This window comes from Harmonia axyridis, chromosome 5 (assembly GCF_914767665.1).
Source record: "Harmonia axyridis chromosome 5, icHarAxyr1.1, whole genome shotgun sequence".
NCBI lineage: Eukaryota > Metazoa > Arthropoda > Insecta > Coleoptera > Coccinellidae > Harmonia > Harmonia axyridis.
The window spans coordinates 23,306,506-23,321,666 of NC_059505.1; the positions used below are offsets into that span (position 1 = coordinate 23,306,506).

The 15,161-nt window shown below is 33.2% G+C and overlaps 1 protein-coding gene across 6 annotated transcripts in view; it reads right to left on the bottom strand.

Annotated features, from left to right (window-relative positions):
• The window catches only part of LOC123681187 (CUGBP Elav-like family member 1), a 518,049-nt gene that overhangs the window by 89,964 nt on the left and 412,924 nt on the right, over positions 1-15,161 (bottom strand). The gene's annotated exons all lie outside the window — the stretch shown is intronic.

Here is a 15,161-nt window from a genome sequence, read left to right on the forward strand (position 1 = left end):
CGAAAAAGAAAAAAAAATTTGGAAAAAAATTTTTCTGCTGAAATATTCAAAAAACTGTGAGTCCTAATCGCCATCATTTTATTTATAAGAATCCCATTAACTTTCAAACCGTTGAGTTTTAGCTGAGATATGGCATATTACCGAAATTGTCATCAGAAAAGCTATCTAATGATGCAATAATATACTGAGTGTGCCATTTGAAATAAGGAAGTAGTAAACTGTTTCCGGTATTTTAGATAGAAATGCCATTTTCTCAAACCCCAATATGCAAATTTTCAGCTCAAAATAATGATTAGTTTTCCATGAACGTCTAATAGGCTATCCCGGTGAATCACCCTGTATAGTACTGACTATATTCGTGAATCGTGTGCTTACATAACTCGTGCTACGCACTCGTTTGCAACTTACAAACTCATACAGTAATGATGCCTTTATCCCACTTGTATAGTAAATAACTATTTTATATTGCGACCTAATAATAACTTTTGCTCCGTATTTTTTTTAAAGAGGGAGTGTTCGCTATTTTATATGTTAGGACTAAAAACATAGGTCCTATTTTTTGGCAATATTTCATCTTCATCACTATCAACAATTCGTAATAATAACATATATATTTGTTCCTAATACACATGCTGCTATTTAAGGAGGGAATATTGGATTTTTGAAAATATCTTAGTCGAGAACGTCCTAACTTTTGAGATACAGGGTGAAAAATTTTTTAGGGAAAAATCTTTTTTCCACTGTTCTCTACCTTAGATCTTAGATCTCTCAGATCTTAGATCTCTTAGATGAAATTATGCATAATTATGCATACCAGTATGTATCTACTAGAGTTACTTATTGGTGGGTATGCCCTTCAAAGACAGATATAATTATTTCTTTTCGTAATAATTCCATATTATCATCGGGATCGTTCCAGCAGCCCTGAAAGTGAGGCCCCATGTGCGTTGCGTTACGTCGCCTTGTCCCGATGATAATATGGAATTATTACAGAAAAAGTGATTTCCAAAGCGACATACAATAATATTGTGCAATAATATTGAACGTGTGTGAGTCACATTGCACAATTAATATCAAATTTTTGGATTTCGTACAATGTATTGAGCCATCTTTCAATATCATAACCACACGTTCAATATTATTGCACTACTCATAATATTGTACAATATTATTGTACGTCTATGGGCTGCTAATTCCAATTAATGAAGAAACGAGTTCATTTTCTGATCGATATAGGAGATTTTGGTTCAAACGGAATAATAGCGAATTTTTTCGATAATTAGTAGCGAAATGATTTTCATTTCATTTTTTTCATTAGAAAATAACACTCGAAATAGTCTTTTGCCTTTTTTTCCAAAACAGTTCAAAGTTTCCAAAGTATTTGATGAAAAAACTAGATTTGCATCTGCTAATTTCATCTTAAATATAATGGATGAATGAAACACTCAATGTAGTTGAAGAAAGATGAATCTGTAGGTAGGTAGATTTACGTACATTCGTGAAGATAAGTTCCATCTTCTTGTGTTACTCACCTGAAAAAAAAGAGTTGAATAAATGTATTGAATATGAAAGCTAGTATAATGCTAATTGATGCATATTATCGTGAATCATATACATCAAATTGAAATGGAATTGGAGAAATTTAAATTAAAAATATTTCCTCAGGTTCGTGAAATGAGCTTATTGATGGCAGTGAATTATCCAATCATTGAAACGTTTTTCAAATACATTTTGAACGAACGTCTTCATTGCTAAGAACTGTTAAAGTTTTTTCTGTAAAATATCAATTTACAAGATGAGTTATTCTCTGATAGATTATCCAAACCTTCATTGTATTTCGATCTCAATTTTTCGAAGAAAAATGGACAGAGCATTCTCGTGAGATCAGGAGTTTTCGAGTGCTCTTACATTCATTTGACAATTATGCCCTTGTAGACCACAGAAATGTATACAAGGGCAGATATAGCTCTTTTTCATGGGGGGGGGGAGGTGTTAGCAACTGATTTTATTCGTATGCGCGTTCAAATTTAAATAGGCTTATACGTACGAGGTACGAGAAGAAACTGAAAAAAAAATGTTCTTTACTACTTGCTGATGCCGAACATTTATACGGATTATACGATAAGATTCGACAAGTGTGTGCAATTATCCATCTGTGGCACTGAAATATCCAGCCCTCAAAGAATCCGACGAATATTTATTTATTCTCCATCATCTGGATGTAAGATGTAATAAACAAAAACAAACGATTCAGAGCAATCCGAGAGGTCGTCGGTGAAACCAGAACGTCCTAATAGAAGCATTTTGCAACAAAATACATATTACGTATTCACTTGGTCCGTTTTCTGGCTGATCGAGCGATATTTCGAAAACTACAATAGCTATAGGCTTCCCGTTTTTTCAGTTTAATTTGTGCTGAAAGGTTTTTGCTCATAACGTATTTAGGAAGTTGTCATTGATTGTAATATTTGGGAAATTAGTAATTTGAAATTATTGCATGATATATATTTTATGTGCAAGTTCCGTAACTTTTTTTCAGTACTGTATATAGCTATTTGTGATCCAAGAGCGCAAAAACTTCCGACCACTCGAAAAAAAAGCACATTATTTTTTTTCGGTATTCTTCTTGAATTTTCAAATATTCTGATGATGCGGTTAAAATGAAACTCACATGAAATTGTTATTTTTTATAATGACTTCTAATATCTCAACTCGAGTGAACTCTTCCTAGAAAACAAGATCATAATTTAAATCTATGGAAATATTCAAAACGTCTACAAATTTTCACTTAATACGGGTCATCGATTTTTCATCTATTATTCAACTATTCGTTCCATACAATATATTTTTGTGCCGTAATACTGAGTCCGTTGAATTATGATGATTCATTTTCATAGGGAACTATTGCTTTCAGGTTGTTTTCGGATTATGTAATTTCAAAATATGAGCATGATGATGAGCATTACTACTAATCTTTCGGTAGTTCCGAATAAAATTTCCGTTTGTTTTTTTTTGTTAATGCATGTTTTGTTCATGCTCCTCTTATCTATAGAAATTAATGTATGAAAATTGCATGGTACACACGTATTCTAAGACATTGAAGAGTAATATCATATGCGGACCAAAAAACGAAAAAATCTCGCGTTGTTAAACACAACTAAGGAAAACATCAGTATTATACCTTCAATAGAAGAGCAACTTTGTATATTTCTCTTTTCTTATCCTGAATACCTCTCTGTTCAGGTGAAATATCGAGCTACCGAAGACAATCCGCGATTCCAACGATTGAACATATATTATACGAAATGAAAGTCGCAATTGCTGAATTTCTGAACAGAACAATACCCCGGCATGTTCCCGTGGGATATCCGCCCTTGCCATATTACAGTTCCACGTCCCGTACGTCATGCATGTCCAATCATACTTTTTATTTTCCGGTTATCGAACGGAACCTCCCCCGGTTTCAATTTACTTCCTCTATTTTTCCTCTTTAATGATATCGAAAGTTGCAACTATCGCGGTATGTTTTTGTCTGCTGTCTTCTTGATGGCTAACCGATGAGAAAAAAGGAGATAGACTTTGAAATACCTAAATCTATACTCTTTTCAGTGATCTCTTGTGATCAATGAAGTCGCGGTTGAATATGTTGGTGCTCAAAATGTATGAATTTGTTGAAACGTAACATTGCGCTTTATTTCGATAAACCTTAAATGATAAAATGAAAAAATCACTGACATTAGGGCGAGAGCTTCCAAGCGCTTATTCAAAATTCGGATTTCTGTCAAATTTCCCTGAAATTACGCATGAACATTCAACCCCTTATTTTTACAATCGCTTGGTAGATATCTGATATCTGTTTTCTACAATTTCGGATATATTACTGAATATTGACAGTTACTGAACTAACCTGCAAAGTGATATGTTATGAATATAGATTTATACTGGGAAGTTATGTCATCAATCACTTTTTTGGAACAATTTTTTCGAAGAAAGTAAAAAGCATAGTACAATAATGAAAACATGCTTCGGAGATTCCATACATACTATTGTAACATGTCAGAAAAACAGTTGAAACAGTTTGTAATTTGACCATTTCGAGTTGAATCAATATATTCATTGAAATTTACAAATTTCATGAACTCGAAACTTTTCAAAAATTTTGTCGTTTTGTATCTTCTTCCTCCCTAGCATTTCTTCGATCATCGATGGAAATAACCGAAAACATTCGAAATAAACCAATCCGTCCACTAAGAGGTTTTCTGTAGTTCAGAGAATTATGAATTCAGAAAATTTTTATTGTTCATCCGGTGCCAAAATTAGATAGCTGAATTCTTGAATAGTCAGATTTTCAATATTTAAATGACCAGGATTTATTTTGTGAAATCCAACTGTAATAATTACTATAAATAATAACAGCTGTCACTGGTGAAATAATCAGATTATTTCGGTATCCTCTATGACTATGATTACGGAAAATTTTAATGAAATACATTCCAACAACAAGACTGACAGAATTTTACTCTCCGTAGGTACAACTTAAATTAAGAAAATCTCAGATAACACAGAAATTATTGAATTTAGGAATATAAGTAATCATGTTGAAATACTATAATGACAAGTTTCAATTTGAAAAATAAAAGTTATGGTTGAATTTTGTTCACAGTTATTATACCGTGTAAATGGTCGTGAATGACAGGTCATTTTTTTTCTGTTAAGTGTTTAAACCGTATACGTTTAAAATCCTCTATTTTAGAAACACCAGGTGTAGCAATTTGTTAGAGTATTACTTCATCTGAACAAATTACGAGAGAGGCAACCAACATTACATCCCACCTTCTCTTAGCATTACTTCACCTCACCACCGCGGCGCTGTAAGCGCTTAAGCGGGTTACGAGGCCATCGAGGGCTATCGAGAGGAAGAACAAGAATAGATCTTCAATTATCTTGACAGAATGACAGAGGTCTAACCTTAGATATCAGCCCCTTCGAGAACGAGCTCGCTCGGAGAGAGATATTCTAGAGATTATATCAAACTATAAAACTGTGTATTAGTGAATCCTCTGCGTATTACAAACCTAGAACTCCAATTAAAGTATGTTTTTTTGAATAAAATTTGTAAAACTCTGTGGAGTGTACCAGATATATTATCAAGTTGGAATAAACTTACACTTCAGCCTTATCTTTTTTTGCATTTTCATTTTTGATTTACTTCATTATCTTTATTATTACTCGAAAAACACTATTTCATACCATAACATAATTTAATGGAAAATTAAGATCCAAACTTAGCAACCTAAACACGAAACAAAATAAGAAGAAACAAGTTAAACGGTAGTTTTAGTAGCGAGTTTTTTTTACTCAGGCACGAATAACTCTTTGGAAACGATGGCCCATGCTTAAAATAAGAGACTGAATAAGGTCTGAAGGTCACTCAATATTAAGACGCTAAAAATTTTTATTATTATATTATTATTGTTATTTGCCGAAACCAACAAAATTTAGGAAGGTTCAAGTAAAATTGTAGGAGCTGAAAGAAGAATGAATACATATCATAAAGGAAAAAATATTTCAAATACTTATATAAAATTTCTGAATGAAATATATCATCATCGAATTGATTGCGTAATATTCCACAAACTTTCAAATAATTAACATACTTGAAAAGTATTCGGCAGCATCAAAAATAGGAAGATGACGTATTCCGCCCTGAACAGTTCTCGATTCCCCTTCAGAATGGTAGATCTACATTGCACCGAGCAAATGCAAACAAATCAGAGAGGCGCATAATCGTTAGTTATTGGTAGTATCGAACCATTTTGAGGTACATAGTTGTTTATTGGTAATTAAGGTAATTGATAAAGCAGATCCAATTCCCTATTCACCGACCACATGAGGCCCAGGACGTGCTTACTTAGTAAGTTATCATATCAGGATGTAGAGATACGTAACTAAAGATGATAACCGATTGCTCATTACTCCGTACTGTAGATTGGACGTGGCTATAATTCAATCATTGTTAGAAGGAACCAGAAAAGTACGAATATGTTAGTGAAAAGAGTTTCATATGGTGATATACAGGGTGTTTCCTAAACATGCGGCAAAAATTCAGGGGGTTGTTCCTTGGACTATTCTAAGAATATTTTGTCCTTTGATGATTTTTGAAAAACCTATTTGTTTCGAAGATATAGGGGAAACAAAATTTCAGATAATAACATTTTATTATGAAAAATTACATGAAAATTCAACTCAACCTACAAAAACTGTTGAAAATGACCACCTCTAGCCAGCATACAAGCATCCAATCTTCTCCTCATTGACTGCCGAACCCTTTCGAAATACCAGGATCATTTCTTATTAAGTTACTTCCAGCAATGATCCGATTTCGCAAGTCTTCCACATTTTCTACTGGAGTGGTATAAACTAATGATTTTAGATGGCCCCATAGGAAATAATCTAAGGGTTTTTAGTAATTGGAATGTTGTTAAACAAATTTAAAAATAAATTGTACCTACTTAGTAAACACAGTGCGGTACGCATTTTTATTTAAACTATTATTAATTTTAAAAATATGAAAAATGTTGTTCGCCCTGTATCTTCGAAACAAAGAGGTTTTTCAAAAATCATCCAAGGACAAAACATGCTTAAAATAGTCCAAGAAACAACCCCCTGAATTTTTGCCGCATGTTTAGGAAACACCCTGTATATCATCTGAATGAAAATGCTGCAATAAATTTAATTGAGTCTTAGCGCTACACCTATATTTGGTTAGTTGAATATATCATGAAAATCAAATTATGAAATAAATATTTTTATATTTCATGAAATTGTGATTTAGGGAAGAATATTCCAATTACCCACAAACTATAACAGGTTGATAAAAAAACTGTACATCGTCGATGTGATTGAGTTAAGTAAGCAGAATAAATGAGAAAGAAGGAATGATAATGAAAACGGAGGGCAATAGGATGCTGCAACTAGAACTCAATTTCATATCAAAGATCTGCTAAAGAAAAACAGACGAGATATAAGAAGAAAACATTTGGTGCGCTTTTCCCTTGAACAGATCGTTCCAGTATTTCTTCACAATTTTGACTAATCCAGAGTCACATTAAAAAAACCTCCCATCTGCGATGCCAGCATAATATCGAAAAAAATTTGGGAAGAATTTACCAAAAATCAGGAGCTTGTGAGCAGAGTTTGAAACTTTGAATATTTCAATTCACAATGTGCAAATTATCATTTTGCTCGAATATGCAGTTCTTTAATTAATAAGCAGATTTCGAATAGGCATATACACGAAACCCCTAAATGCCCATTGAAAAACTTAACTGAGGTATTCTAGACCTGAAGCTAAGTGTGAACTTTAAGTTTTATAGGTATTTTAGTTCGGAAGTTATTGTGTTTGCGGGCTGTCCCCGAAGATCCTTGAAATCGAACACGAATGTTGTAATCTTGGAATTGCAGATATTGCAGAAACATGTGATTGTAGTCGAAACGTTGAAATAAACACACCATCAAAATGTGAATTCAAAATAAAAAGAGCTATATTTAATAAGACTACTTTAAATTAGGAATGAAGAGACCAGTCCTGGAATATTGAAATAATTAGTATATCTCTCTGACTCCACCTCGGCATGTGTCAATAACATCTTCAATAAATTTCGCCGATAAGTTTGGTTCTGATGATGGTTTCATTATTTGCATGAATAACAAATCTTACTACAGAGTTTTCTGAGGAAAGGCAGAAATTAATTTTTATAATCAATCCTCACTCCCTTAGTCCTACTCTACCTCAGCTAAGAGCAAGTACTGTTACTCCCGGGACACCCTGTATAAATATAAAAAGAAATAGAACAGCCATCCTTATCGTTCTTGTTGGTGGTCGTCTAGAGCGATGTCAGTTAACGTTGGCGTCTTTGATGTTCTGATGGATCGGTAAATTTCTATTGTCCTCTATCTATTGATCCTCATTCGTAAGAGTTTATTCGTGGCAGTTGGTTAGGATGTGACTTAGGACTGAAACCCATTGTGTGGGAGTTGGTTTGATGACACCAGCAATCATTCTGATGTTGTTACTTATAACATCTATTTTATATACATGTGGGATATTCAATCAATATAGAGCGCAGAGTAGAATCTGATGCTCCCCAAGTTATGCCACACAGTTATTGAATTATATTGTTCTTTGTTTTCAACATTTCTCTTTGAGTATATTTGTATATTCGTCGCAGCTATTCATAGTTCATTTCCTTTCTCGTCTCTTCTCTTCGATATGGCTTTTGGCTGCATAGCCCTATGCGTCTAATCCAGATCTTGCCTTCGACTTGATTATTCTGTTTCGTATTTTCGTTCGTTTGTATCCTTCTTCCTATAAATGAGTGAAGTCAGCTCCTTGCTGAGTTTGTTTTATTCACTTCGTTTTTAATATGGTTTTTCATGTGAGTCTATTACTCTATTATCAAGAATTGCACCAAGCTACTTGAAATTGTGTTTTCATTTTATCTTTTCACCTTCTGTATGACAGAATTGACATTGTACCAAAACCATAATGAGGATATATTTTTCAAGTGGTACCTAGGCTGATGTATGTTGTGTGGCCTACCGCCAGGCGATAAGATTGCGTCTCCGTTTGATGCCGGGAGGCGTGTCTGTTTATTTTTTTGTGTCCAATTTTATCGGCGATTCTCTCTCCTCCATTTGATTAAAATTACGTTACACTTTTCAACTAACCATTCGTCTTATCTTCTAGTACTCCTCGCAGTCTACTATATATGACGTCCGTTCGTCTATAGATATGTCTGATTTTTATTCCTATATGATTTGCATATAGGGCTAATACTTTTCTTGGTTTTTTTGGGATGTCGTATACAGGATGTACCCTTCAAAAACGGCCTAACTTCAAGGGGAGATTATACTAGTGACTTGCAACAAAAAATGTCATATAACACATGGTCGAAATGTTGGCGGTTATTCTTCAATTTAACATTTCTTGAATTCACGGAATTTATCCCTTTTTTCCATAAAACCAATTTTATCTTTTTCATTTCAGCATCGTCATCGAATTTGATCATATATTCCGAAAAAGCATTAAATTTGCCTTAATATGAGAAATCATGAGTGGCAAAAGAGTTTTACTGAGGAGTGTGGTGAGGTGGTGAATATAAATATTCTGAAGAGAGCGAAATAAGTCGTATGTTTCCAATAGTTTTATGAATGAAAAACTACTACTGAGAATATAATTATAATAATAAATCCATTTATTTATGTTTTCTTCGCAGTAAAAACTTATTCATTTAGCAGGTTTTCGAACGACATATTCATTTCATTTGGTCTAATATGCCTGGTAGTTTCTCTATGATAATATTTTTGAATTCTACAGAATTGAGAAGATCTGGAAGAATTACTGGACCAAAAAGTTCGCCCCTCATCAGTCCCAACCATACGTTTACCCTTAACTCATGTTGGAAATGGGACAAATAGACAACAGACGCATGTCGGTTTTTCCTTTTCCATAAATGGCTATTTCAAGTAACAGGTGGCATTTGAACTTATTTGGTTTAATCATTTTATTCGGTGAAAGTGACTGAAATTTGATTCATTTATTTATTAAACATTGAGTTTAAGAGAAATAAGTACTTCCATGAGAATTATTTCAATATCCAAAGGAAAGTTTGAGTATTTTCGTCTTTTCCATCACGTTAGCCATGATATTACAGTAGAAGGAGATTGGCTAGCACAAAACTTGATATGTCATTCGAAAGCCTGCAAAATGGAGAAGTTTTCATCACAAAGAAAACATATTCTCATTAGTAGTTTTTTTATTCATAAAACAATTGAAGAGATACGACTTATTTCGCTCTCTTCAAAATATTTGTATTCACCACTTCACCATATTCGTCAGTAAAACTCTTTTGCCACTCATGATTCCTCATATTAAGGCAATTCTAATGAACTTTCGGAATATACGATCAAATTCGATGAGGACGCAGAAATGAATGAGATATAATTGGTTTTATGGAAAAAAGTATTAATTCCGTGAAATCAAAAAATGTTAAATTGAATAAAAACCACCAACATTTCGACCATGTGTTATAAGGCATTTTTTGTTGCAAATCACTTGTGAATATATTCCCCCCTTGAAGTTAGGCCGTTTTAAAAGTGTACACCCCGTATAGGTTTATATTATTCACGCATATTCCGTCTTAACGTATACACGGTGGTACACCGGATGGACCTTCAGCGAGTCAAACCCAATAATTTAAATTTCCCGAAAAATCATAGACATTTGACAAAATAACAGATTGAGTATTCTCTTTACATGATGATTTTTCATGTCAAATTCATCAGTAAAACCTAAAAACGACTTTTTAAACGCATTCACAAATACCCTGTAGAAGCATAATAAAAGATGGACCCAGCACCGTCACCGTGAACGAAATACAAAAAAGATAATATTCCTCTCAGTGGAAATACATATTTAGTCAGACGGAATTGGATTAATTTTCGCCATCTTTTAATCTAAGGATTCACCTCCCTAGTAGAGAACGAGGCCAATTCATGAATAGGTAACCGAATTGGATTTTCGTTTCGCTTGAATTACAATATGAAAGGCAAGGTGAGTTACCTAGCATTATAGCTAAGTGCTGAGGCATGAGGATAATTAATTTCATTGTTTCAAGAAGGGTCCCTATATTGTTGAGTAACTTCACCTGAGGAAATAGGCATTTGCAAGGCTTTTGCACTCAGGAACCGAGTCTGTCTGATCTCATTCATATGTTTCACCTATTCCAGTTTCTTGTCATCAATTACTTCAAGTATTTCAATTTGAACGTTTCATTATGACGGTTCGATGCTTATTAATAAAATTCAAATTCAATCTTAAGAATTGAGGAAGCAAATGGTACCTAATGTTGAAAAGGGTTTTAATAGAAAAAAGATTTATTTCGAACGAAATTCAATTTTTCATATTACCAAATTGGTATAAAGGTAGCTACTTCAAGGAAATGATAGGGAATATAAATTAACAAAATCCTGACAGGTAAACCAATAAATAATGGTTGATCCGAGCATATAATATGGATACTATTTGCAGAGTTTCGGATTCAATTGAGCATATGGCACTTTGTGAAAATTTTTCTTCAAGCTTGGGCCCGGTGTACAAATCCGATTTTTTAAGATGTGTTGCCGTTGCGGGGCCGCCTCATGCACACTTGTCTTTTCAACTTCAAATTGAGACTTAGCAAATTCAAATTAGGACAACATTCATTTCTATGTGAATCCATTTCTACACTTTTTGTATCTGTAAAACACAATAAGGTTATTTTGAAAATATTTTGGATCTTTCATTTTGATATAGGTAGAGCATTTTTCTGAATTAAACTTTGATATAGGTTCGTTCGCTACTCCCTTATTACATACAAAGATAAGTGAATTTCATAGAAAAAATGGAATTAAATAGCAATAAATGTCTAAATTTGATATTGATTATTTCCAATTTGATATTGATCATTCTCAATTTGAGTTGAAAAGGTATAGTTTATTCAAATACAGCAAGTTGTGTGCGATCGGCGCTCGATAGGTTACGATGGACGACCATCGCAAAAAAAAAAAAACGTTTTTGTCCACCTTGTGTACAAACAGTACCTTTACAAACGAGACAGACGTTATTGGGTACATCCCTACACAGATTTGAGACTTTCCAGGGTTAGCTTTCGTACTTCTTTCGCAGATTTACGAGAAAAAAATTTTCTAATTAATTCAGAATGACTGTGAAATCATTTGACGAGAATGCAGCCAAATTACAGAAAAAATCAAATCTCAAGAAACCTGAATGAGATTTTCCATTCCACTATTGGAAATGATGTAATTCTCTATACGCCGTTGTGCGAACTCACTTGAACAACCTGATGTGTGGCACCGGTCATTATAGAAAAGAGTACTGAGAGACTAACGATTAACTCAGTGTGACCATCTTTCAAAAAGCGAGGATGACAGAAATCTACTTTGAAAAACTTTAAAATTTTTCAAAGATTCTGTAATAGTCTATTATTGTATTCTAGCTGTGAAGAAATCTCAATATACAAACGTCAGTTGAAGAGTTGTGTTTCACTGGATGTTCTACTTCCCATTATCCTTGTTTATTATTAGATAAAGCGTTGTCATTTAATTGTTAGACTTTCCTCCATACCTCAGATGAATTGGTAATAGTAATGATTGAGGAAACATAGTTCTTCCAGGAATTTCTTTTGCTTTCTTCAATTATATAGCGTGCTTTAGCTTTTGTTTTTTTATATTCTATAAGATTCTCTACTGTGAAATATCTCTTCAGTTGGTTGAAAGCATGTTTATTATCCTCAGTTGCTGCTTTACATCTTTCATTCCACCACATTCCACAAATATATGCGTTTTCTGTGACCTGACCAAAAAAAAACTTCTGAATCGACGTGTTTGCTGCTTGATTGAGGAGCATAGTGAATTGAGTAAAGATATCTTCAATGTTTGCCTTGGAATTAACAGAAGTTATGTGAGCCTCAATGTAGTGAGTAGGTATAGCATAGACCATTCGCATAAATAATTTATCGCATCGTAATTCTTTCAAAGTAGGCCATAAATAAAATTATACACTTTTGCTAACGAATAATTCAATTGTCCAAACTTTATTGAATTCATTGTCAGCTATCAACTCGCACCTTTTATGTATTTCAATAACTGAATTTTGGAAAGAGAAATATTCAGGAACAGTGGCGTAGCGAGAATTAGTTTGTTTTATTCTCTGGTTTCTATGGAAGTATAATGTGTCCACGATAAATAAAATTTCATTTCACGTTTTTCTTGAATGAACCGATCAGGAGCTCTAGTCTAAACATGAATCTTGGCTATATGATTAGAGGTGCTTTCAAACACTTATGTGGAAATCAAACTCAGGGCCCCCGCAAGGGACATCAACGCCCGCGTGCGGAACATATTTTGGCGCCCCTCGAAGGGGGGAGGTGGAGAAAAGTACTACTGTATAATCGGAAATTTTTTTTTTGAAGTTTTGTTGAGAATTTAGTATAGAATGGTTGAAAATCTATCAGCTACCTTCATTGCCTTAAGAACTTTATGGTGTTATTTGTAACATAATACATTTCAAATGTGTTTCAAAACTTAAGCTGTATTCTTCTATAAATTATTCATAAAGGCATAAACATTTAATTAGGATCAATCCAGAAATTGAATGGATGTTTTTCTAGATTCGGCTGCTGCAAATTCTTTTATATTATCAATCAATTAATTTTATCGAGTATCTCTTGCTCTATATCTAAGATTGCCAATCCAGAAAATCTTTCTTGAGACATGGTAGACTTCAAATAGTTTTTAAAAATTTTTAATTCAGTGAATGATCTCTCACCAGAAGCAACAGACACAGGACACAGGTAAAGTGAGAAGGATTCTTGAGGCAATATTAAGATTCGGTAGAGAAGAAGTTAGATTATTTTCAAAAATATATTGTAGAATTTCAAGAGGATTTTCGCTTCAGATAATGAAAACAATCTTAGGGCTTTTATCTCGTTGAATAAATCATTTTCTTTCATTTCAGTCTCTTTTTTTCCTGTCATCAGTTAGCTTTTGTTGAAGAGCATGACAGCATTTCAATAGATATTTGTCATTTGATTTAAGAATATCACAAATAAAACAAAAAACGTTAACGTTATCTACTATTTAAGGAACTTAGTGTTTGATCCATTATTATCTAAAAGAAATTTATTTTAAAAGCGATTTTTGGATCTTCCGTCTGTTCATAATCGAACAGTTTTGGTTTATACTTTCGTCTTACAGTATATAATGGAGAAAAATCTTGATCTATCTCAAGAACAGCCGCTAGTTTTCCAGCTCCCGCAAATTTTTCCTCGAGAACATTATCAACCCTATAATTTTTGAAATGATCAACTAAATTCTTCAAATGGTTTTGGCACACTTTAATGTCAATCGCTACACTTTGCATCATGTTGCTTACAATATTAATCTGGAATGAAACATCATAAGAAATTATGATACTTCAAATAAATTTAAAAGAATGAATATTTAATAAAAGAGAACTTGCTTTATGTCTAGTTTTTATGTTGAAAGTATCATTTTCTGCTATTTCTAAAAGGCTATGACATATTTGAATAAAATGAAACTTTAGCATCGATTCTACTTGACCATCTAGTATCACTTAGGGGTTTTAGACGTAACTGAGGATCATGCTTCTTTATAACATTCCAATCTCTTTGTGGATGAAGACAAATATATATAAAGTTTTTTTACAATAACAAAAGAGTCCACTGTTTTATTTGAAACCTTAGCAGCATCATTTTCAGTTAAATTTAAGCTGTGTGCAGCAACATAGCGCAAAAAATGCCCTAGGAGTATGCGTTTTTGTAAACCAATATCTGGCTATTTCATGCCGATTGCGACGTTCGGAAACTTGTATACATTGCAAGAAAGAAGTTTTGAAAAAAAAAATTGTTGAAAAATTTGAAAGAATCTTTTTCGAAAACCTTTGGTCCATCGGTTCTTCATGCGGTCTATAAGAGGTTTTGGCGCCCTTTTAGAGTGGCGCCCGCGTGCGGTGCACGCGTTGCACGCGCGGTTGCGGGGGCCCTGATCAAACTACAATTATAAATAATTCTGACGTCATTTCAGATTTGTTACCTTTCATTTTGTCAAATTGTCTAAGGAAATTCCATTCATGATTTAATTATCGATAATTTTTTATTCTAATGAGAAACTTGATAAGCAAATCAGTTTCGTTATGAATTTAATCGGCCTACTTTTCGCGATGATATTTAGTAATATACTACTGATTATAATTTTGATTGAGTATTCTGAGCTGAGTGAATGTCTTCCAAAAATAGAAATAATGGAAACAATGATAGTACTATGATATTTCTAGAATTCGAAGAAAACAATTTTTAGAGATTTGAAAGATGGTAGCTATAAAGGTTTGAATTTATTTCCGTAAAATATAAGGGACACAATGTCCAATGTGATTTATTAATTGAACGAGATGAAAAACTTAGATTGAACTAAAAAAAATATCATAAAATTATCACTTAACTTTTCCTCGGAAATATAAAAAGTGGAATTTTGTTAACCATCTGAATAAATTGTTATTACAGGTGAAAAACACGGATATC